Source organism: Danio rerio, chromosome 18 (assembly GCF_052040795.2).
Source record: "Danio rerio strain M-AB ecotype USA chromosome 18, GRCz13ab, whole genome shotgun sequence".
NCBI classification, from domain to species: domain Eukaryota; kingdom Metazoa; phylum Chordata; class Actinopteri; order Cypriniformes; family Danionidae; genus Danio; species Danio rerio.
The window spans coordinates 29,023,519-29,048,638 of NC_141038.1; the positions used below are offsets into that span (position 1 = coordinate 29,023,519).

Sequence of the window (25,120 nt, forward strand, 5' to 3'; positions counted from 1 at the left end):
GCTGAAGGTCTTGATAAACCTCAATGCAGCAAAAATAAATAAATAAATCCTCCAGTCAGGAAATGTGCAGCTCAGATTGATGAAACATGTTCTTCCTCTAGGTGACTAATAAATTACTTCGTAATTGCTTCTGGAACCCCTTTTTCACAATGCAAAACAGGCATTAAAATGTAATGACCCTCAACACCATAGATTCAGTAATCCGGCTCTTGTGGGTAGAAGCTCTGAACTCAGTGTGCAAATTACTGTTCTCATTAAAATCTCAGAATCCTTATAATCGTTTTAATTGCCATGAGTAATGACTCAATCCAGACCACAGTTATAAACCACAACTATAAGTGTTAGTAACATTTGTGTAGCCGACTAAATATTACAAACTTGTTTTTAAATGGACAGACAGAGATTTTGGTATTTTGATGGCATATTTTTTTAAACACTAAGCTGCGTAACGCTTCATTCCTTCCCTTAAATAGATTTAAAAGTTAAAGACTGGGGTCAAACCGTATTAAGGAATGCAGTTGGAGGAAATAAGTAACTATTTCTCTTCTCATACCATCTCTGTCTAGCAAACAGTACATTCTAACTTACATGCATTCTTGAGTAACATGTCCGATTTCACTCATAAACTGTTATCACTAGAGCGCGCAAAGATAGAGACAAAGTTATATAATGTTATTCAAGTCTATGCATGACTGGAAAAAGAGTTTTTTAAGCATCTTGTGCTAGTATATATTGACGTTGAAATATTAAACATTATGTTGTCAAGACATTTCTGTTTAAAGTGTGTGTGGGTTGGTGTCTCATGAGATTCCTTTAGAAATCTACGTGGGTTGCTTTCATGTACCAACTAAATCCAATGCACGCTTTTCTTACTACAAAGTCAACAGCTGAATAACTCTCATGTGTATATTTCTGTAATGGCAAATAGTGTGCAAGCATGTCAGAATAAGGTATTTTAAGGTGCACAAGGTTATTTCAGTGAACAGAAACAGATCATTTATGACACCATTTCTAACTAGTAAGCGCACTTGAAAACATTGGTTTTATTGGAGATCAATAGGCCTAAAGAGGAAGTGCCTTCACCTCTTCACCATCTTTGAAGAAACAGCTTTGATTACAAGATTGCCTCTCAAATGGCACCATTTGTTGCCTAATCGTTTGACTCTTATAAGCCTTAAATGTTATATTCTCTGCATTAAGGTGTCGGAAATGCAGTTGTAGGGCTCTGTGGATTAAGCATAATGGAATAATCAGCATAATCTGCTTTATTTACTTTTAGGATATATGTAGGCCTTTTTTTGTAGGAAAATAGTCACAACAACCTTTAACTGCAAGTTTATTGGTGGCTGAAAAACATGTACTGTGCATACCCCTTTTCAGTGAATGGCCAATGGGGTATATGTTTATGGATTTTTAAATTCAGTCATATAGCCCCAGGGCTTCCAGTGAATTGTCACCTGGGCCTTGTTTTTCAAAAGGTTTAATCCGGATAAATTTGATCCGGATTTAGTAATCCTGTTTTTGCAATCTGTGATCAGGTAATCCAGCTTACTTTTTGAGCCAGTTTTTCAAAGCAACATTGGATTGGATCATTCTGATCCAGATAGGAACTTTTCAGGATCACTAAATCTGGATTACCAGTGCTCAATCACAATGTAGGTGGATAGATAGGCCTATGTAAACAGCAACAAATAGACAAGCCAGTGTGTGGTAAATATGAATAAAAAAATATGAATATTTTTATTTGAAATGAAAACTAAGAAAATTTTATAAATAATAAAATAATTATAATAATAAATAATAAAAGCAAGAAAAACCGCACCCCATCCTCTTCCAGCAGTCTGCTCATCTGAGATCTACAACACTGTACATTGAGGATATTTATAATAAGTTTCAAATATAGATGTATTGAATAAAAAAAAGACAATGTTGAAACCTCCACAATAATGTCAGACTTCCTCATCTGATGTGGAGGGAGCAGCTTGTCGGAGCATTTTCTTTAGGAGGCAGATCTCAATTGTGGTCATGGTTTGCTGCAGTTTGATCAGAGTCAGTTGTTCCTTTGCCAGATGAAGCTGAACTTCTGTCTCTTTTTGCAATTGTTGAAAGTGATTTTAAAAATCAGGCATTGCCATTCTTTGAATTTTTTTTGTTTTTTTGTTACTCTGTTATCATTGCATGCATCACAAATAAATATTCTAAACACAAAAATATTTTCCATTGTGATGAATATATATATATATATATATATATATATATATATATATATATATATATATATATATATATATATGTATATATATATAGAATAAATTGTATTGTTTTTGGTAAAATTTGACAGCTGTTGGGGGATTATTTTATGAGGCCAAACTCTTTCTAATTTGCTGTTGGCCTATACTGAAAGGCTAAATACGTTAAAGTCTATAATCACTATAGCCTGACAGATGAACAAATAAAATTAAAACCTTATGAATAAATAGTATATCTCGTAAGATGCTGCATGATCCAAATATAGTTTTATTTAATACATTTTTTAAGTTTTCATTACATTTTGGGTATGAAATCCACGCTAAATCCATCCTTCTGATGGGATCAGTTTAATCCAGGTTTTTTGGATCAAAGTGATCCAAATCCTACAAAAAAGGTCTGAAAAACCCAAACTAAAGGTTTGATCCGGATCAAAACCAAGATTAGATTACGTGATCTTATCCGATTATGTAATCCGTTTTTTCTTTTGAAAAACCCATTTTCAAGATTTGATCCAATCCCTTATCCAAAATCCTAGTGGATTACTTTTGAAAAACCGGGCCCTGAAGATCTGATTTCTTTAAAAAACAGAGATCATCACTGCCTGGCTGAGATACAATACACTCAGAAATTAAGGTGCACAAGCTGTCACTGGGGTGGTACTTTTTAACAGATACAAATTTGAAAGGTAAATGAAAGGATCATATTAACACCACAAGGGTACAGTACCTAAACGGTACAAAAGTGTTCCTCTTAAGATTTTTAGGTACTAATATATACTTTGAGGTACCAATATGGACCCTTTAAGTACAAATGTGTACCTTTTAAAAAGGTGACAGTTCGCAAACCTTCATTTCTGAGAGTGTATAAAAGGGGGTTTTAGACCAAACAAGAAGCACTGCATTAAATTCTATTTCTCTGCGTCATGTCTTTAAAATTTGGAAATAAATTTTAACCCAGTATTTTCAATGTAGTATTTGCGCTAGCCTGCTGCTAATGATGGCGCCTGCGTTTAAACAGTCTTTTGTCTCTTTTTACGCTTTAACACCTAAATAATGCTTAAGTCTGTTTAACTAGTTGTAATTTAATTAAATTACAACATCGATGCTGTAAAAGGAACAGTATAAAATTGAAAATAGTCACATCCTTTCACTGAAAGTTCAACAATGGCTGAAAACACTAGCTGTGCATACACCATTCTACATGTTGAATCAGGCCAACTGATTCCACGTTAACCTGATGAGAGTCAACCAGTGGAGTACATTAAACCAACTGATGAAGCCCAACTGTAAGCTTAATGTGTCCCTCCTGAAAATTAACACAGCATGGTGTACTCTGTAATACATGTGTGCAAAATAATCATATAAAGGAACCTAAAAGTACTAAAAAATGTTTCATAAAAATGTACTACAGTCAAATCTCTATAGCCATTATTTCAGAGGTTCAGGTAATCAAAGCTAAAAGTCTGCTAACAAAACAGATGATATTTGACACTATATTTGCATATGTGACATCATGTTATTTTGGGATCTAAGTATGCTGCACAAAAACATCAGACCTTAATGCCTATTCATGAAGGGTGTCACCTTCCATACAGGTGTGAATTGAAGGCTGAGTCCACTAGGTGGTACTGCACATGTGGTAATCTTATCTATACTTTGTAAACTATGCAAAACTGAGAAGGAATGTTAGAAAAATGTATACACAGGCCTTAAGAGTCACTTTACTTGCATTTTAGTCTTTTGTGTTAGGAAAAACTAGCCACATCATGCACACTCAAAAATGCAAGCCTTTTCAGAACATCCTGCTAAATAAAAGTTTGGCTGGTTGAAATGGAAGCACTACAGCAATAACATTTAGCCAATGAAGAAGTCACTTTCTCTCATTGTGATTGCTGGTTCACCAATATGTTGTTTTCATTGTTACATGAAATCAAAAATTGTGGTAGGGCCACATTTCCTTAGGTATAAGAGTTTTTTTTTTTTTTATTTCTTTTCAGTTTAGCCATTTTGTTCTAAATATTTTAGCACATTTGTGTATTTCTTTTTATGGTCATAATTATTGGCACCCTTGATAAATATATAAATATGAGCAAAGAAAGTGGAATTTTCTTTAGTTAAAAATAAATACCTATTAATATATATATATATATATATATATATATATATATATATATATATATATATATATATATATATATATATATATATATATATATATATATATAAACTATCATTTATTTGAAACAAAACAGAAAAAATGTGCTAGAATTTATTGTGAGTGGGGCAGAAAGTAATCCTCTTAGACATTATCAGATTGTTCTACAAGTGTAAAATTTACATGTGGAGTGGTGTGATATGAGGCTTTAATATCACTCCAATCCCCAACCCCAACCTTAGAACCATTCAAATACAGTGTTGGTAGCATAATCTGACAAGTAGTTAATGCCAGGACGCTTGTCTGTGCCCTACCAGTATAATGAGAACTAAACACCCCAGGGGTTTAAAAAAAACAACTCTCTATCTTGCTTTGGTTATCTTGACAGATCAACTGATTCGATTATTATTTTTAGACATGACACATATTAATAAAAAGTTGCTATTCTGTTCAGACAGACTTGACATTCATTCGTTTTTCACTAAGCAATCTGCTCATGACGTGTACTCGAGCGCTCTTAGTATTACGGTAAACAGAGCTGCGCTCATATTCTGAATGAGGGATATTACGGCAAAGTTATAGATCCGTCGGAGACTTGGTTGTTTGCAAACCCAAAGAGCACTGCAATGTAAATTTATCAAGAGAATAATCGGACGACATACCGAACATTGCGCAGCGGAGACACAGAAAACCTCAGAAGCTTCTTTCAACTAAACTGGTGAGGAAATAGTATTTTTTTAAATTCTTATTAAGTAATATCTTTGTGCGGTCGCTACACCTATCCATCTCACATAGTTATACACAGGAGTACTGGTTACTCTCTTTTGAATTATACCCAGGCAAACGTGGTAGCGAAAGGGACGCGGACATGATGCAGGGATGATAAAAGTGCCTTCTCGTGCGTTATTAAGTTTATTTTAATGCCCACGAGGGAAACCCGCGTTCATTGTTGATCAACATGTGTTGTATGAAGTACATGGAGTATTCAAACAGCTTGGAGAGAACTGAAGGTATGCGCGCTCGAGCACGCGACAACTTACTACTCACCAAACGGATACTGGATTGACAGTTTTAACATTTGTTTTAGAAGTACATTCTCAAAAGCGCAGGGTTGGATTGGTAAGACTTGTAATATTTTACTTACCGAGTTGCTTGAATCACTTTTCTGCTTTCGCGCGGATTTTTATCTTCAGGTTGGATATTCTGTGAAACAGGTGCTTTTCCATACAAAAAATAGACTTAAATTCTAAATGTGAACAATTCCACGAATTGCTGCCACCCTGAAAGAACCCGTTTTAAAAAATTATAGCGATTACAGGCTTGGCATGGAAGTGAAAGTCGTTTTACTTTGATACAGTTAATGCTAAGAGCCTTAATTTAATAAAGCGACGGTTGTAACTATTTTTTATTTTATTCGTTCATTCGTTCATTTTCTTTTCGGCTTAGTCCCTTTATTAATCTAGGGTCGCCACAGCGGAATGAACTGCCGACTTATCATATGTTTTGCGCAGCGGATGCCCTTCCAGCTGCAAATCATCTCTGAGAAACTTTTTTAATTTTACTTTTAATATATTATACATTACATGGTATATGTGGTGCATTTTTGACACATTTTCAACTTCTAAATTGGAAATTATGTACATTTTAATCAAATTTATTTTTAATCATAATATTATTTCATTTATTGATGTATTTATTGTATCTGTGTATGAAGAATTGTTTTATAACAACATACAAATAATTAAGATTTCTATGTTTTAAATCGTCTTTATAATTGTGTCCAAGAGCAACACAGTGTGCATGTTTGTTGAGTCAAATCTGTTGATGATTACTGGGAGAAAGCAGAGAGATTAATAATGATATTATGTCTACACTTGATTAGTTGTTGGATCACTGCAGCATTTAGGTCTGTTGCACTACACTGTTTACTCTCGGAAATGTTTTTATAATGTGCTGCCAGATTTTGAGCACTGAGAGCTGATTTCTACATTGCAATCATAAAATCATGACTTTAAATACTTTTTTATGCAAGATTTAAAGAATTTATGCAAGAAAAAAAAAAACTAAAAAAACAAACACATACAGTAATTGTCAGCTTAGACACTGAACCTTTTCTTCCAATATTTGAGCTTTGTTGTTTTTTCACGTATTTGCTCTCAGTAGTCTTGCTGTAATTATCTTCTTGGCTTTGTGAATGTGTTCTTGGAAGTCTCCTCTTGCTGTCTAGCATGCTTTGTTTAAGGTTAGAGAGTAATTGTTGCTTACAGTTTATGTAAAACAACATGGGCAAGGACAGGTGCAAGGAAATGTTTTCTTAATGTCCGACTGTTTTATGTCTTCATTTCCTGTCAATTTCACACCTTTGAAACAGTGCCCTCAGTTTTTTTTGTCTGTGTGTTTGGTTTGCCACATAATATCTCACCTCAAATAACCATCACTGAGGTGATACTTCAAGCAGCTGATGCAGATGAGTATTTTAAATTTGCTTTGCCAGTTTTATGATACAAACTGATCCAAAGTCCATACTAGTTATTGAGCTTCATTTTTTATTAATGCAAGAAACTGAAGGTGAATAGGGTAAAAGCTAATAGTTATTGTCACATTTCTGCAGTTGTTGCATAATTAATAATTTTTTTTGAATTACAAGTTTTCTAAATTGTATGTTTTAATATGCAAATGAATAATATTATGAAATATTAGCTAATTTGCATAGTCATCTAGCTAAAAAAACACACACAAGCTGCCCCTGGGGGCGCTACCTTTTTAAAAGCTACTTGCTTTTAAAAAATGGGTCCATATTGTTGTTTTTAAAGGTACATATTATTTCAAAAGGTAGACTATTGTACCGTTTAAGTGCTACTATGATTTTTTTTAAAGATAATATCAATAAGGTTTCTTTGAGGCAGGCTTACACAATGCAATTTTTGTGCAAGCAGCTCACAAGCTCCTCCTATAGTCATTTTATAAATTTGCCAAAAAATGTTTGGAAGTTGTTAGCTTGTGGATGAACAAGCTGATCTGTTAAAAATTGACCAATTAGAGTGATGAACTTACTGAAAAACGAGTGCTGTATGATGTTTTATGCATGACAGGGCCATCAAAGATTGTGTCGTACATCACTTTATACAACAGTTCTGTCTGGTTCTCAATCTGATTGGCTGATAGCCGTGCAATACTCTGCAATATCAGAAGTCGTACAGCCTTCTCACCCTTCTGTATTATCCGCCCACATAGAGTGACAGCGGATCCGTAAACTCACTACAGTTTGACAAATAATGCAGCTGTTGCACAAAATAATGCACTTTTGAGGCTTTTTTAGGCAAGAATGTAGTTGTTTAGACTGCAACTATGCTCTTTATTTATAAGGATAGTGCCTATTTTAAAATATTTTAAATTTTTTAGATACAGCGCTTTGGCATCTAGCAGCCTGTTATGCTGAGTAATGCTGAGCATAGGCGGTTAATGATGTCCATTCACAAGATGGTGACAAAGATCACACAACCAGCCTTTAGAGGAGAAAAGATTGGCATATTTTTAATCTACAGCTAATCATATTATTATAAATCTGGTAAGTGATGTTCTAAGTCGATCTCTCTCTTTGTATGTTGTAGTGCTGTATTTATACCATAGTAATTGTAGTGTATTAAGTGTGAGATGGGACTCGCATATCAAGAATGTATGTGTTTTGTGTAGGCCACTCTTTGTATTACTCTGAGTTACGTTTTAGTTGGCCATCTGTTTGTTTTTAATGAGTCTTGTTTTTTTTTTACTGCAGACTAGTTCAGTAAACAGAAAGAAAGAAGAAATGCCCGCATATGTTTAGCGTTTTCCTTATCACAAACAAAACGGTAATCTGGTTGTGTTTGCACTGCTTTGGCCTTTTTATTTTGTGGCTAATTATTGTGATCTTCTGATTGCAACAGAAAAAAAAAATACTGGGAAATGATTGCATTTCATGCTGTTCGGCCTTATAATTGTAAGCAAAATCACCTGTTTCATCATCACTTTAAATAATATGCTAGAGAATCATTCAAATACTAGCTCTAAAGTGACGTTGGTGATTTAGTCACAGCTTCTGCTGTTCTGACATCAGTCGTAGTGAATGAATGGCGGAAGAAAGTTGTTCCTCACACAAAAGGATTTTTAGGCTCTCCGTGTTAGATTTTCTTTTTAATGTACTCTATTTTTCCATCAAACTGTTGTATAAATGCAATATAACACTCGTAGCAGTGTGATATTGCTGTATACCATCACTGGTGGGACACTAATGCACTTAATTGTTTAATAACTTTTGATCCGCTGATCCGATCCATACAATTCAAAGATTGGCATAAAGAAGAGAATCTCAGCTTTCCAGTGTTGTATCACATAACATTCGCGGACTTTCAGAGGCTCCGGAATCAGTGCGGTTACGTCATCAAAATTTGACAACACTGATTTGACAAAGAAACGCTCGTCACGGTGTCTCCTGACAAACCAGACATGATACATTGATGCATTATCCCTCCTCCATGCCCAGATTGGTTCAAACTCGCTATATCACAACCAATAAGCATAGGTTTCGCTTTTGTTTGTGGACCAACATGAGCTTTTTGAACAACACGGAATGAGAGATAGGCATACATTTATGCGCGGCAAAAAAAAAAAAGTTTTGCATGAAATAATTCTCATACTAAGTACTTTTGCATGCACAGCAGCACAGAAACATGACAAAACAGTGACACAGCAAAGACGAACTGCTGCTCTTGCTGTTTTCAAAAGACACAAATGAAGGTGCAGCTGTTTGTCTGCATTGCAGACAACCATATCCAAATCCATATCCACAGACAACCATATCCATGCTGCCACATAAAACCTAAGGATGTTCCATATTGAATCTAGTTTCGTTATGTAACTATTTATAGTATAGTAAATATTTATATCTATTTTTTACTGATGATTTGCACCATGTTTATTTGGACTTTATTTGGACTTTGACACATTATTTATTATTTTCTTATTTTTTATTTGTTCATTGTAAGTGGTGTTGTTTATAGTAACTGAAAATATATTATTTGGAAAAAGTCAAATTTGCTTCACTGTTCTATTATTTTGTAACATACCGTATACCGCGAAACCGTCAAACCGTGGTATTGTTTTAGACGATTATCATATCGTAAAAAATTCATACCGTTACAACCCTAGTGCCGATATACAGCCATATGGCACTGCTACGAGTGTGATATTACTCATGTACATCAAACCCAAACGATTTTTACATAAACTCACTTGTGACATTGGCCTGGATGTATGATCTTTACCATTTTCAGAAATTTCTCTGTGTTTCCCTGCTTTTAGAGACTACAAAAAACTTGTTTTGAGAAAACAGCCTTTAAAATATGTAATTGAAATCTGCAGGAACAAATTGATAAAGTATGATAAACCTAAAACTTAAAAGTGCATCCAGGAGACTCGCTGTTCATGAAACTGAAAAAAGCCCTTCATGAACAGCCTAAAATCATTTAGAAAACTTTGTCACCTTAAAGCTGCAGTTGCTCAGTGCGTGTTATCCAGGTCTTGGTTCTGGAGACAGGTGTGGGAGGTGAATGTGTGGAAATTTCTTACTCAAAGGAGGAGCAATCTGAATCCAGTTCGTCCCGATTTTGTTACCATGGTAACATTAGGAGGCAGGGGCTATGCATATTATATAAGGTGCAGATACTGACCATTTGCTCTGTTTGAAATAGAGGCCTTGAAAGGGCACAGTGATCTAAATCCAGATAGTATGTACACAAAGCCAGAATTGCCTTCTGTGCAGTTCAAATGTCTCATGAGAGCAGAATGTGTAGTTATGCCCTGGCTGTCAGTGTGGTGGAAATATGAGGGAAAACACCTCCTTGTGTGCAAAGCTTCTGTCTATGATTGATTATGGTGAGTTACATGAAATATCGCCATAACAGATGACCTTTCCGGGTTGCTGTGCTGTTAAGTGACCTGTAAAAAGTGACATTTTTCCATTGGGTTGCTTACAGATTTTTACCTGCTTCTCCTTTAAGTTCTTCTCAGTATCACAGTGAAGATGATGATGATGCTAATTTAATGCTACTGAAAAAAAATAAAAAAATGACACTGTCGCAAGTCTTGAGAGCACAGCACTCTGGGTAAGACAAGCAGATGGTGACCTGCTTTCTGTCATGTCTTATTCTATCACTGGGTTGATTTATCAAGCACTGTCCTGTGAAACTGTGATACCACAATATTTTTAAGATACTCAGACCAAACAATCTTCAACTGCTGTATCTCAAGAGCCCTTTGTGGTGGAGAGTTTAGTAGAAAATGCTGCAGTGAAGATAATGAAAAAAAGAAACTAATGTTATAATGTATTTTTTAAATTAAAAAGTATCAAATCAAATCTGTTATAAGTTCAGAAACTAATATTTAAATTAGTATATGAATGGCATCAAAATAAAAATGCAACAAACACTTCAGTTAAAATGGAAAAAGGGGGGAAAACTCTCATCCAGACAGTTTACTCGAGTATACATACAATCAGGCAGTTGATTGCAAACACTTGATGAATTGTCTGAATGTGAGTTGTTTGTTTTTCCCCCTGTTTATTCATATATTGTGCTCAAATACTGTATAATGTCCTGGTGAGCTCAAAAGGCTTGTGATACACGATATGATTTGCCCTCAGGAATCATTTTACAATTCTCCTTATTGATGTCTTTGCGTATACAATGTTTCCTTGTTTTTCTTGTAGATCATTTCAATCGTGGCTCATTCAAAACATGCAACTCCGTCTATGCATTTCTGTGAAACTCCAGAAAAGAAAAACATGTTAATACATACGTTTTCAAACTGAAATTAACAGAGGCAGTTTTTTTTGGCACAAATTGTAATTATAGGGCAGATTATTGATAGTGGTCATTTACATTGCAGTAATGTTTAACTTTTTTCTGTCCAAACTTCTTGAGTTTTTAAACATTTAAACTCACGTGAAATGTGCCACAAGTAAAACAATGTCATTTTGGATAATGTTCTTGCAGGCACTTTTTTTTTTTTTTTGTCAAACTGTGCTGCACGGATAATGATTTCATTCACAGTTCTAAATAACATAATAAAGATATTTGTGAAACTTTCACAAGAAGATGTTGTTTTTTCAGATGCTGATTTATGGTTAATTCAATGTAATTTGACACCCAAAAAATTTCAAAGTCAAATTGTGGTACACAATGTGTCCCTGTTGGTTTAGTAAACCAATATCTGCAGTGTAGAAGTAATATATTTTTTTATAGTTTCTTGTCACGCTAAAAAGTGCTGTGAAATTTCATGAGACTTGAACGGATATTTTTTTGCTTGAAAAACCAGTGTGCAGTCTAGATCCCCTCACATTTAGTATAATATGAGATAAAATGAGGATTTATCTAGCACTATCACAAGTGTGAGAACAATTTTTGTCCACAACTATTCTTATTTCCTATTGAAAATCAGGGTCATTTTTACCAATAATGGTAGCTTATTCAGAAGTTAAAACATTTGTTATTGTGTTACCTAAAAATATAATCATTAGTGTGGACCTCCAATGGTCTCACAGTTTGGTTTGTTTACAATAATCATGCCTTCGATTCAATTGGATATCATGGTGCATTGACGATTCTTTCCATAAACAATTGTATATTTTACTTCACAGCACAAGAATTCTTTTATTAAAATGTATGTAACAAGATAATTTATAGCAAATGTATTAATCAAATGTAAATATCATGCTCACTTTATGAGCCCAGTCTAGTGAGTTCTTACACCCTTATGGTTGGTCATGCGCTCAACAGAAAGGGCTGCGATTGGCTGTAACGCTTTGGCACTGTTTACCGATGAGTGTCACTAATAAACAACAGTGGTGATCACAGCTGATCCATGATCGACACTGTGAAGAAAACTAAGACATGCGCTTATGTCTGATCAAGATGTATCGCTGTAACAGCTGAGAGGAGAGGAAACGTCATACTAGCAGTTCACAGTGAGAGAGAAAGAGAGAGGAATGGAGTTTACTTTCATTTTTTTTTCAATCGCATTCAAATAGTGGGTCTGCTGTAACTTCAGTGTCAGTAGCTATGTTTCCATCCACTATTTTGCATATGCGCATAAAAAATGTTTGATCGAAACGCCATGATGCATATACATTTTGAAAATAACTGAGTAGGATTTTACTTTTACCGCACAAATTTCAGTATGTACATTAAAAAAGGTCATGTGATTTTTTTGATAAGAGATTATGTGATGATGAAAATGTGTGTAAATGGACAAACCAGCAGGCTGAGCACATTGTAAACCATCTGAACGGTTGTTTTGGTCATTCTAAAATGCCTCACCGTTTTAGTATTAGTGTTTTTATATTATTAATGACCTCCAGAATCAAGAGCGTCTGTGCTCCGTTTCTGACACCTTCAAATGCCACCGCACATTCACTGTGTGTCAGGATTGCGTTTTGACGCGCAAGTCATTTATTAGATGAAGAAAACATTGATGCAGCTTCTCCTACTGCAGCAAATTCTGTTTTTACAGTTGATTTTTGGCACCGGTAATCAGGAAGTGACGATTTTGTTCGCTTTGACTCGTAGGATAGAAACGCTGGTTTATTCGCATGTCTTTTATGCGATAATCCATTTTTGCGCATAAAGTTTATTCGAATTTTTGGATGGAAACATAGCTTATGAGAGACTTTGCAGCAAATGCACACACAATGAATTGTGCACAGTTTCTGTGTTTTTATGTAGTTTTAGCATTTTGGCCTCCCTCGCCTTAATAAGCTACCGCAGCATAGCGCATATGAGATGAATGACATCAGTATGTAATAACCGGTTATGATCTATTACTGAACTGATAACGAATTGTCCATGTCTGCATCGCAGCGCACTGTAGAAACAATTAATTTTGACTTCAAATGATTATTCATAATATAATTAGCTGTGAACGTGAGAATGTGGCACCATTTAGTTTTTTTTTATTATGGTTACATTTTTATTTTAAATTTGGAAGAAAAATCATCATTAGTTTATAGCATAAAGCCAAAAATATTGTTTTACTTAAACTAACAATAGATCATTAATTGAGAGAATTACACTGGGAAGTTTTATGTGGTCTCTTCATTTCTTTTTGATATAGCTGAATATTAGCAGATATTATATATTTATTAATTTATGTCATTTAAGATTTCATTTAGCACTTAAGTTTATCCTTCATTATATAATTTTTTACTTGCTTTGTATTTCTTTTTATTTTTTACAAGTTATTAAGCATGTTTTAATAGTAACCAGATTATTAATGTAATTATCAGCTTAATATTGGCCATGATTTTATTAAATGTACACTGCACCTTTTTAAATACTTGATCTTTGTATAGCATTGAGCTTGAAAACTATAAATATTCTAATATTAATAGCCTGAAAGCTTTTTGTCTGGTTGAAAACCCTGAACCACATTCAGCAAAGATTATCGAACACGCACGGCGCTAATGATGGTGACTATTTATGTATAACTGTGACATCAGTCACAGAAGTGGGAGATTCTGAGAAAAGGATGCTGCGTTAGTTCGCACTGATTGGACCCTGAGAGCGAGGGTCTAGTTTAGCTTCTGCTTTAATTTCCTCCAGCACTGTTCTGTCAGCAGGGCACTGCTGTGCCACAGAATGAACAGATGTCCTCCCCTGGATTTCTCACAGATTGGATTACTACGCCTAGGCAGTCCCAGCTCTTTAGAGACTGGATTGTTGCAAAAGCTGAAAACAATCCCTTTGATTTTAGCCAAAGTTCTAATATGGTTAAAGCGAGAAGAAAAGAATGTCTTGCACATTTTGAAGGTAAATATCTGTAAATAGAGGAATAGGTATCAGCCAAAAGCAGCTAAGCCCCCTGAAGCTCATGCATGGCCTTATCAGGTTACAGAGGGTGTCGTTTGGGATTTAATTCATTGCATGGTTTGATTTGAGGTGTTTTAACTTGGACTCTCTCGGCACAACCTGCTTTTGTTTGGTGTGACATAGACAAGCTAACATTTATCTTTGCTGTCATCCAACACCTTTTTTTCTACTCGCATTTTGATTGTGATTGATTGACCATAACATAATTGTTATTATTTTTAATATTATCACATTCTGTCAACACGACTCATAAAAAGCATGTGCCAGTTTCAAAGTTCTAAAAATGTAATTAAATTCTGTGGAAATTGGTAAATGTAATGTCAACTATAAAGATAAAAAGCAGAAAAATGCTGATGAACATTCTGTGGTCACTTTCTTTTGTTGTCAACCAACACTCACGTTGTCAATATTTGAATACACAAGTAATTAAATGTTTATTGTTTAAATGTTGAGGTATTTTCTTTTAAAAGGAATGAAAAGAGTCTGTTCTTTGGCAAAAAATTTAAATTACTGAACCTGCAAACAGGAGCCTGAGAAAAAGCCCATTTTATAAGAGAATTTGAGAGAGGTTTTTGCATCTGAACTAGGGCTGCATGATATATATATATATATAAAAAAAACAAAAAACATTGGGGTATTTTCTTCCCCTGCAATTGCATATTGCGATATACATACAATTTTGCCAGATGACTTCATTAGCTCATTTTGGAACGTCATTGCTTTAGATTGATTGGGATAATTTGTATGAAATAAAAATATGTTATTTAATTTGTTATGTACAAATAATAAACAAGCTAAAGTCATAAACACAATGGAGCAATTGTTAAAGTGTAATAAACAGTGATTTATGGTTTTCCGGAGACAGTCTAACAGGACTCGGGTACAGAGTCAATGCTAAAGGAGCATTGTATAGTCTTCATCATATAAATAATTCAATAAATTTGTTTTTTTTTATGCACTTTATGTTCTCTTAAAATGCTTTAAACTCCTAAAATGTTCACATAGGCCTTAAAAGCACATGAAAATGTTAAAATTTTGCTCTATAATGGCTCAACTCTCCAATGTCTCCACAAATTTTATGTGTTTTGACTTGTGGATTTTGGTTCTCTATATTCAGGGGTGCTTTTCCTAAACAACAACGTAACTCGCGTCTGATCTATCATAGTAAGATGCATCAATTGGGAAAAGAACCATGTAGTGACAAGTGTTTTCCAAAACCCATAGTTTCTCCATCGCAGATCCATCGCTTGAACCACGTTAGTTATTACGTAAAACGGCCATAATGATGCTCTAAACTAGGTAGAGTAACCACTTTCTTAGAGAAAAACCATAGTTTCTTTGTGCAAATTATATTGTTTTACACGCAATATATATATAATATATTTACACTCATTTTAAAATGAAACCCAATATTAGATTTAGTAAAAACATGCACTTGCTTTCCATATTAACTGAAATATATGTAAATGGCACAAATAGGGCCTATATTTGCTTTACTAATATTATTGAGAAGGTAATAACATTCTATTCTGAAACATATCACTTACAAAAGCTAACACATATTTTAATATCATGTAAATCATTTAAATAAATAATTAAATAATGAGGCTATTTATTATAAAATGAAATTTATTATTTATTTGAAATGAAAAAAATCATACTTTGATAATAATATTAATGATGCTGCTGCTGCTGCTGCTGATGATGATGATGATTATTATTATTATTATTATTATTATTATTATTATTATTATTAAGTAGGATATTGTTTATTTATTTTTTGCAAAGTCTACCTTTACAATTTGACACATGTAAACCACTGCAAAAAGTTCTAACCAGCAGGCCCATGTCTTATACAGTGCAGATGCTTAATAAATAACCCACTATGAATTAAAATAATTAATGTGTGCTTATTGTTTTCACAAGCTTTGAAGACATCATAAATTCTGCTTTTAAATGATAGGTCACCTATAGCTTTCGCCATGAGGCTGTGTTCAAAATGACAATGTTTTCAAAGTGCACTGCGAAGGGAGCACAATTGTAAACACGAAGATCGCTAAAACTAAACTGTAAAAATAGTTTGAAAGTAAATTACACCTAAGAGAAATGACTTGAATGCTTTTTTATTTTTAATAATTCCATTTTTGAATGTTAGAATGTTGTAAATGAATAAGGCATGGGGGGATAAGTGGGAATAGAACACAGTCAGGAACTATGTTTCTAAATAAAGCTCCAGAGGTGTGGTTGCATTTGGGAAACGGCAAATCAACAAACTATGTTTGTAACAACGGAACTAGCGATCTTAGTTGGCTAACAATGGTTTTGGGAAATGCACCCCAGAACTCAGCTAACTCTATCAAGCCTCTTCAACTGCTCCAGAATGCAGCAGCACGAGTTGTCTTCAATGAACCTAAACGAGCACATGTCACTCCGCTGCTAGTCCGTTTGCACTGGCTGCCAGTTGCTGCTCGCATCAAATTCAAAGCTCTGATGTTTGCCTACAAAGTGACTTCTGGCCTTGCTCCTTCTTATCTGCTCTCGCTTCTGCAGATCTATGTGCCCTCCAGAAACTTGCGTTCTGTGAATGAACGTCGCCTCGTGGTTCCATCCCAAAGAGGGAAGAAATCACTTTCGCTCACGCTCACGCTCAATCTGCCCAGTTGGTGGAATGAACTCCCCAACTGCATCAGAACAGCAAAGTCACTCGCTACCTTCAAGAAATGACTAAAAACTCAACTATTTAGTCTCCACTACACTTCCTAATCTGCAATTGCCTCTCTGAATATCACACTAACTGTACCAAAAAAAAAAAAAAAAACAAATACTACTAATACTTCCCTTCTTAGACGTTACAGACCTGAAACTTGCCTATAGTACTTACTCATTGTTGCTCTTGGTTGTGTAAATTGCTTCCTTGTCCTCATTTGTAAGTCGCTTTGGATAAAAGCATCTGCTAAATGACTAAATGTAAATGTAAATGTAAATGTAAACTCAGTATTGCAGATCTTGCGACGTGACTATTGCAGGTGCTAGCCTTGCAATACCGATGCTCTACGATATATTGTGCTGCACTAATCTGAATTCTTCAAAAGTACAAGTGTGAAGTATGAACACTGTTAATGCCTCTAGTGTTGATTTTCAGCTGAAATTGTATTAGGCTAAATGTTTATCAAAAATATTGGTGGCACATATTTCCAATATCATAGGTCTTTGTAATAGTGCTAATTAGAGCTCACAATTTAAGCTTTTAATTTATTTCATATCCAATTTATTGACTTCTAAATTTTCTTTTATAATCACTTGTTACTAATCTCTAATTTGCAGTTACACATCAGTAGTTTGGTTTAATCCATCAGGGGGTGGTGTAAATCATTTAACACAGCCTATGTGCCTCACTTTTGTATTAACACACTCTGCGGTTTGTAAGTTAAGGGCAAAATTCACCCCAAAATTCTGTCATCAATTGCTTTACTTTTACTTGTTTCAAACATTTAAGAGTTAGTTTAATCGGTTTAAGAAGATATTTTGAAAAAAGCTGGAAACCTGTAACCAGGACAATGGTATCTATCTTTCCTATATGGAAGTCAGTGGTTCAAGTTTCCAGCTTTCTTCAAAATATCCTCTTTTTTGTTCAACAGAAGGAAGAAAGAAACTCATAAAGATTTGGTACCACTCAAGGGGTGAGTAGATAGTGAGTTATATAGTATATTTTAATTTTTTGGGTGAACTATCCCTTTAAGCCTTGTGCTCTTTCAATGCTTTCTGACTGGCATCTATTGTTCTATTTTGCAGACTTTACAATAAGCAAGCAGGTAAGGTTAATGAACAAATTTATATAACACATCGAGGCACATGACCATCTTAAATTGAAAAGGTTATGCACTGAATAGTCTCTGGTAGCTAGAACTTCTATAGAATCTGCAGCAGCTTTCATTGGCTACGAACTCCTCAGGCATCCTATTTTGTTGAGCCAGCACAAGGTTTAGATTGTGAAAATGTTACGTTGATAGCTTGACAACAGCAAACTAGCATGTGAAAATCTTGGACACATTTGTATTATGCCTGAAAACCCTCTGTAGTTTATCATGGTTAGCACTAATTGCTACCGTAAACATGATGGCTTTCTTTTGATTTTCTTTTGGTTTGTTCCTGCAAGCTTTGTATCCAGGTGGGCCATCATTATCAGCTGCAGCTCAGCTGTAGTTTGCTGTCATCGCTGGCGAGAATGATTGTGTGCTTTTCTAACACTACCCAGTGGACCTTTCTCACTCGTCTGATACAAGTGGCGACCAATAAGCAAAGCAATACGGGGCTCGGGGACATACTGATATCATTTCTAGGAGTGATTTTCATGTGAAATGCTCTTGGGTTTTGCTATTAAAATACTGTAGTGCCACATGAGCATCCAACAGTCTGTACGCTGGTGCCAGAGTTCTGTTCTCTGTAATCTTTTCAAGGACTCGGCAGGGTTTTTAGTTCTTGTTAATGCAGATTGATTAATCTTTTGGGTGTCTCTTAAGGTTTTAAAGGTACATGGCCCACTCTTATGTTTTAGATCTACTTCAGAAATGTTTTCTGTTCTTTAGCTCTGTGGAATGTACTTGTAGTAATTCCACTTCAAGTTCAACATTTAATCCATGCTTTGGGTGGAAACACTGTTATTTGACTCCTTTGGATTAGTGGTAGACTGAGCAGCACTCAACAATAACATTCCAATGCTTGATAAAACATATTTTTTACCTCTTTGTTCTTTTGCACTGTTGAACAAGCACATTGTATTTCTGCAGATCTTAGATTTAAGTTGTTCTGTGTTTCAGACTTGACTAAGTTTTAAGATTAAAAAAAAAATCCTGGAACAAATGTCATTATTTAATTTTTGAGCACAAAATCAGTCTGTTCTAGTGATTTCTGGGTGTAATGCCTGTTAAAATCCAGCTTTAGCATCTCAAGAATATATATATTTTTTATTTAATGATAATAAGAACAATAACAATAATAAGAATTTCAAGTCATTATCTTGATTTTGATTTGTGTGAATCCATGCTTTTGATTTATTGTTCTAAAATTTGCAAAAATATAACATTTTTACTACTGGATTCTGTAATTTGGTTCACAATTTTTGCATTGCAAAAAATTCATAGACCATCAGTGCAGCTTTTTATAAGAGTCTTTCTTTTTAGATCAACATTTAAAAAACTCTTTCTAACACCAAACTTTTGTATGCTTTTTTAATGCACATTCCTCGTTTTTAATGAAAAATTAAACGTCTTAATGAAAAATTACATACATCTTTCTGAAACTTTGGACTTTTCTTTTTGCAGCCTGGCACAGTTTTTATATGTAAAGGCCAATTTTCACATTGTCAACGATTCCCTACTGAAACTGGATTGGATTGACTTTAAGGAGAACCAGTCAGCAACCCACACAGAATCTGTGCTGATAATGAAGGCAAAGTGGCTTCCAAATTTTGAGTAAATTTAAATGTAGGAGAATACATTCAAAACTAATAACCCTTTTGGAGAAATTGTAGTTCTTTTAAAAACATTTCACAAGTGCTGGTGTACGGAGAACATTTTTCCCCAACACATATTTAAACGTATAGTTTTAATTACTACTTTCACTAGAATTTACCCATATGACAGTACATCATATTTTGCAAGATACTATTATTTCATTTAAAGTGCAATTTAAATGCTTAACTAGGTTAATTAGGTTAACTAGACATGTTAGGTTAAATAGTCAAGTCACTGGACAATAGTTGTTTGTTCTGTAGCATTAAAAAAACAAAGCAAAGGGGAGCTGATAATATTATCTTGCATTATATTCCAGCCAAACTAAAAAAAATAAGAAAATGAGAATATACTGGAACAATTTAAACTTTATTTTCAAAATATGTGGAAAAAAAAAACAAAAAACTTTATAAAAATTTTCAAGAAGGTCACTAATTTTGCCCTTATCTATGTTAAAGATTACATCTGGAAAATGCTATTCAGCATGACAGACAAATAAACCAGTTAGGCATGCAACATAAATGCAACGTAATTTGTAATGCAAGGTAAATTAATGCTGACAATATGAGTGAATTTTTAACTTGCTTGATTGGGGTCAGTGGAGCTGCTTTTAGGTAGATGTTGACATTGGCCTGAATGACATACATAGACATGGATTGTAGATGTTGACAATTGACATTGGCATTACAATGAACTAAATCAGCCTCGATCAAACTAAAACCTTACAAGCATTTTAGCAGTACTCTCCTGCCTTCATGCTATGTGTTTCACAATGGCATATATTGTTATGGCTTTTTATTTAATTTTTTCTTCAATATGCCTGTCTCAATAATCAATATATCGACTTATTGCACAATACATGGACATGACCTCAATCATTTTTGGTGATGCAATATATCGCCCGTACATAACCAATTCTAGCAACATTTTAGCTGATTGCACAAGTCACATCTCTATCTCTATTGGAGGTGTCCGTTTCAGTATGGTTAAAAAAACACTATAGTATTTACTATAAATTACTATACTATATTGATGTGGGTGTATTGTCAAACAAATTTGTGAATCAGATTAAAATGTCTGGATGAACTATAATGACATATGACAGATATTGAGCGTAATGGCATCATCTGATTATTATTCAATTATTTATCTCAGCAAAATTACATACAATTCGTAGTAAACTGTTTTCTAAATGTAAAATGCAATAATTTTTCACCTTAGTTGTGGACTGCAGGCCTTACCCTTTCATGTGTCAAGAGTATTTAGCAATTTATCTAGTTTTACGTTTTAGATCAGATTTTCTTTATTATAATAGCCTTTTTAAGTTTCTTAATTACTGTAAGGAATTTAAATGAATTTTGCATCCAAAAGCATTTTGATATCGGATAAGTCGTCTGCAACTTTTGCGAATCATCAAATTAGCGGCATTTTAGCTGTCAAAAGATGTGCATGACTGCATACATAATTATTCTTTTAGAAAAAACAAACCAACAAAAAAACTGTTGAATATTGTGCATGTCTATTATCACACACAAATTGTACTTAGGCTGGTACCTTAAAATAGGGCTTTTTATAGACACATTTGTGTCTAAAACGTCCATATCATTAATAAATGTTCTCTTTGATTACCTTGTGGAGAACCACGCCGTTTTAGTACTGAGTGCAGATTGCATAAGTTTTATTTTTTCACTTATATGTATATAAACCTAAATATTACAAATATTTTAAATAATTAAATAAATGTGTATATATCATTTAAAAATATATATTTTACTATTTTCCCAAGTGTATATTACATATAGGTTACTACTGTAAGAAAATATTAGCCATTGGTACTAGCGCTGGGTGAATTTTTTTTTTTTTTTTTTTTTTTTACATTTTTTCAGATTAATTCGAGTTCATGCTTTGAAAATCGAGAAATCAATTTTTCAATTTTTTTTTTTAAATAAAAATATTTGATACATTATAATGGTACCTTTGCGCTGTGTTTCACTCTCTGTATGAAGCAGGTCGCACACCAGAAATGCCGCTCGGCAACGCACTACGCATCACCACGAAGCGTTATGGATTTTAGAATTCTAAACATAAGTTTCTATACACACACCGGCGCCGCCCAGCCACGATTCAGGACACAGTTCATATTACAGCGCCACAGAGTGCCATCTGATTAGTTTCATTTAAAATATCATGCGAATGTGCGCATCTGGTGTGTGATAGTTTAAACTGTCATGTGCGTGCCGTGTCGCGGCGCTTCTGGTGTGCGACCTGCTTGACTGCCTGTCTGGGTTTCAATGATGGTAGTGACGGACTGAACACAGAGACTGGACAGCCTAATTTAACTCAATGCATTAAATTGTGGGCATGCATCGCAGAGCTGGTGCAAATACAACAAATAGTTGCATTTAAGTGTCTTCAGTTGTGTATTTTTCTTTTGTTAATACCTTTGCATCAAACACGCTTTGGTCACTCTCACACCACTGCACCACTGCCTGACGAGAGGATTTACATTCAGACTAATGCCACAAGTAAAATCCTACATGACTTCACACTTTACTAAGTCACGTCTGTGTGGATTGTCAAGGCATATTCCCTCATCAAGTCGATAAACTCGATCTCAACATGTATGAAGGACGTAAAGATTGCCATGTGAAAAACCGTGCCGATCTTAGTTCGAACCCCGCTGATCTTAGCTTGGTTTGAACACGAGCAGAGGTAAGCAGCAACTGTAGCAGTGAAAAGTGAAAGTACCCGCCCCCATGACGTCATTTAGCAGACCTAGTTGAAAACCAGGCCGATCAGGCAGCATAATACAGAGAGAGCTGCAAAGCACATCAACTGATCAATATTTAAAAGGGGAAAAAAGAAAAATAGATTATATTATTTTATATTAGAAACACATCTGGTGCTTTTATTTGCTCCTGCTATACATCCACAACTTCACGCATTGGGTTAAATTAGGCTTTACAGTTTCCATGTTAAGTCCTTTTCTTCCCTTGTATCTTTTTAAGAAAAAGGCAGCAGCATCACAACGTGTCATTCAATCAGAAGAAGACAAAGTCAAAACCGAGCTGACAGCCAATCTTTCCTAGGCTCAGCAAAACTTGCAAAAAAATACCTCTGTATTTCTGCAACTGCAATATTTACACAAATATTTTTTATTCTAATCTTCTGCAGAGATATTTAACTCGTGAATTTGTTTATATTTATTTACACCTTGTTGACCAATTTATGTATGGCATGGCCATTAAAATACAATGTTCCTTAACCAGATGGTTTTTCAAGTTACTTATAAAGAGAATGTTACTTCAGTCATGTCGTTGTAATGTTTTAAGTTGACTAGTTACAAAAAAATGGAAATCGTGAATCGGTCAAACTTTATAAAAAAACCTAGATTTTTTTTTATGCCAAATCGCCCAGCCCTAATTGGTACATACTTTTAGTATCTCCTTTGCTTGAAATGACCCGATCTAATCCTGTTTAGATGAAATGAGCCTGCTCCCGAGCAGGTTTGAGCTGCCAGACCTGTTGCTATGACAACAACTCGGAAGAGTTTTGAAGTACAAAACTATCCTGGATTGTCAAATTGTCAATAATCAATTCTGGCTATTTGAGTCACCCACCTACGAACAACAGACCATACGAAGCTACCAAAGATGAATTGATCTTAACTATTTATCGAACGAAGACTATACAGTGTTATTTCAGATTTGATAATTGAGTTTCTTTACCTCAAAATTGTAATATTCCACTAAAAACCATAAAAGACTGTTTTATTTTCTTTTTATCTGTGCTTAAATTTGTAAATTACATTTTATATATATATATATATATATATATATATATATATATATATATATATATATATATATATATATATATATATATATATATATATATATATTATGCAGATGCACATATAAAAAGTAAGATCAAAAAGATCAATGTAACATTGTGAATTCTTCCCAAACAGTTACTTAAGTCATATTGTGAAATTATATTCATATCACAATATATAGAAATATAAAATATTGCAATGTTTTTTTTTTTCCCAATATCTTGCAGCCCTAATCTACAGTACTTAAAGCTGCTTTGACAGAATCTGCATTGCAAAATACTAGGGGTGTAACGATATTAAAACCGAACCGAAATATCGCGATACACCAACCACGATACGTATCGCGAAACTCTCGTGGCATACAATGGGCAGCAGGGCCCATTGTTGAGGTTGACGTCACTTGTCTCTAACTAATTGAACCAATTTAAACACATCTTTAATATCATATTTGATTAAATTGTTTTAGTAATGAAGAGGATTTGTTCTAAATATTATATTCTAAAGTTAGTATTTTAGTGCATGTTATGTCATGTGACGTGAGTAAGCATCACACTCGTTACTACTGGACGCAGAATGGCTGCTTCACATAGTACTGAGATTGCAGATCCCCAAGACACATTTAAGTCATCTGTGTGGAAACATTTTGGTTTTCCAGTTGAGTACAGGAATAGAATTCGTGTCGTAGACAAAGCGCACGCCTGTCTGTCTCAACTGTTTCACGAAACTTACTTGTAAGGAAAAACATTTAAAATGTGGGGTAATTTCACAATGTGAGGGTGTAAGCAACAGAACTGCCAACAAAAGTGATTTATTGTACAAAAGTAAAACCAGAATAATGCCCAAATATACAAAAAAAGATAAATATTTACACTAATAAAAATAATATAATAAAGTAACAAATTCAAACAAAAGTATCAAACAAAAATTAGTTAAACTCGAGTAAGGGGGTGATAGTGAAGACAAACAAAAGAAATAAATATAATAAAACAATTCTAACTCATGAATAACCCCTCTTACCTCGCTAAAACTGATGAAAAGAAAAAAAAAGGTCTTCACAATGTATTTAACAATACATTTTCTACGTGTTTGCAAAATGTAAATCGTATGACATTTTCCCTATCCACCTTACACTAAGACTGAACTTGAGGAGATACAGCTATATTGTCGGGAAGGAGCGGAGCTAAAAAATAATATACAAATCAATTGAAATAAAAATGTACAAACCTCACAAAATTTCTTAAAGTGGGCAAAAGTAATGCAAAATAATTTTACCCAAACGAAAGTTAAGCAAAAACAACGAAAATCATAATCATGTCAGAAAAACGAGATCAAAGGAAAAAGCGCTCTCTCTCCCGCTCTTCCTGAATTGCCTTTTACATTCCCGCGCTGTGTCGCCAAATGCTGATAGATCGGTCTCCTGACCAATCAGCTGTCAAAAAGGCGGACCTACAGAAATGACAGGCATCAGCTGT

General features: G+C 34.3%; 1 protein-coding gene and 1 long non-coding RNA gene across 5 annotated transcripts in view; one reads left to right on the plus strand and one right to left on the minus strand.

Moving 5' to 3' along the window:
* Nucleotides 1-13,828, minus strand: part of LOC147832840 (uncharacterized) — a 418,098-nt gene extending 404,270 nt beyond the window's left edge. The window contains exons 1-3 of the long non-coding RNA XR_015515047.1: nt 9,575-13,828; nt 8,364-8,676; nt 8,019-8,064 (exon numbers count right to left, since the gene is read on the minus strand). This is a non-coding gene — a long non-coding RNA (uncharacterized LOC147832840). The remainder of the gene's footprint in view (nt 1-8,018; nt 8,065-8,363; nt 8,677-9,574) is intronic.
* Nucleotides 4,977-25,120, plus strand: part of tp53i11b (tumor protein p53 inducible protein 11b) — a 133,370-nt gene continuing 113,226 nt past the window's right edge. For 2 of the 4 annotated variants that reach the window (XR_015514326.2, XM_087292080.2), the window contains exon 1: nt 5,224-5,414. The gene's annotated coding sequence lies outside the window, so the exon portion shown is untranslated. 4 annotated transcript variants of the gene reach the window in all.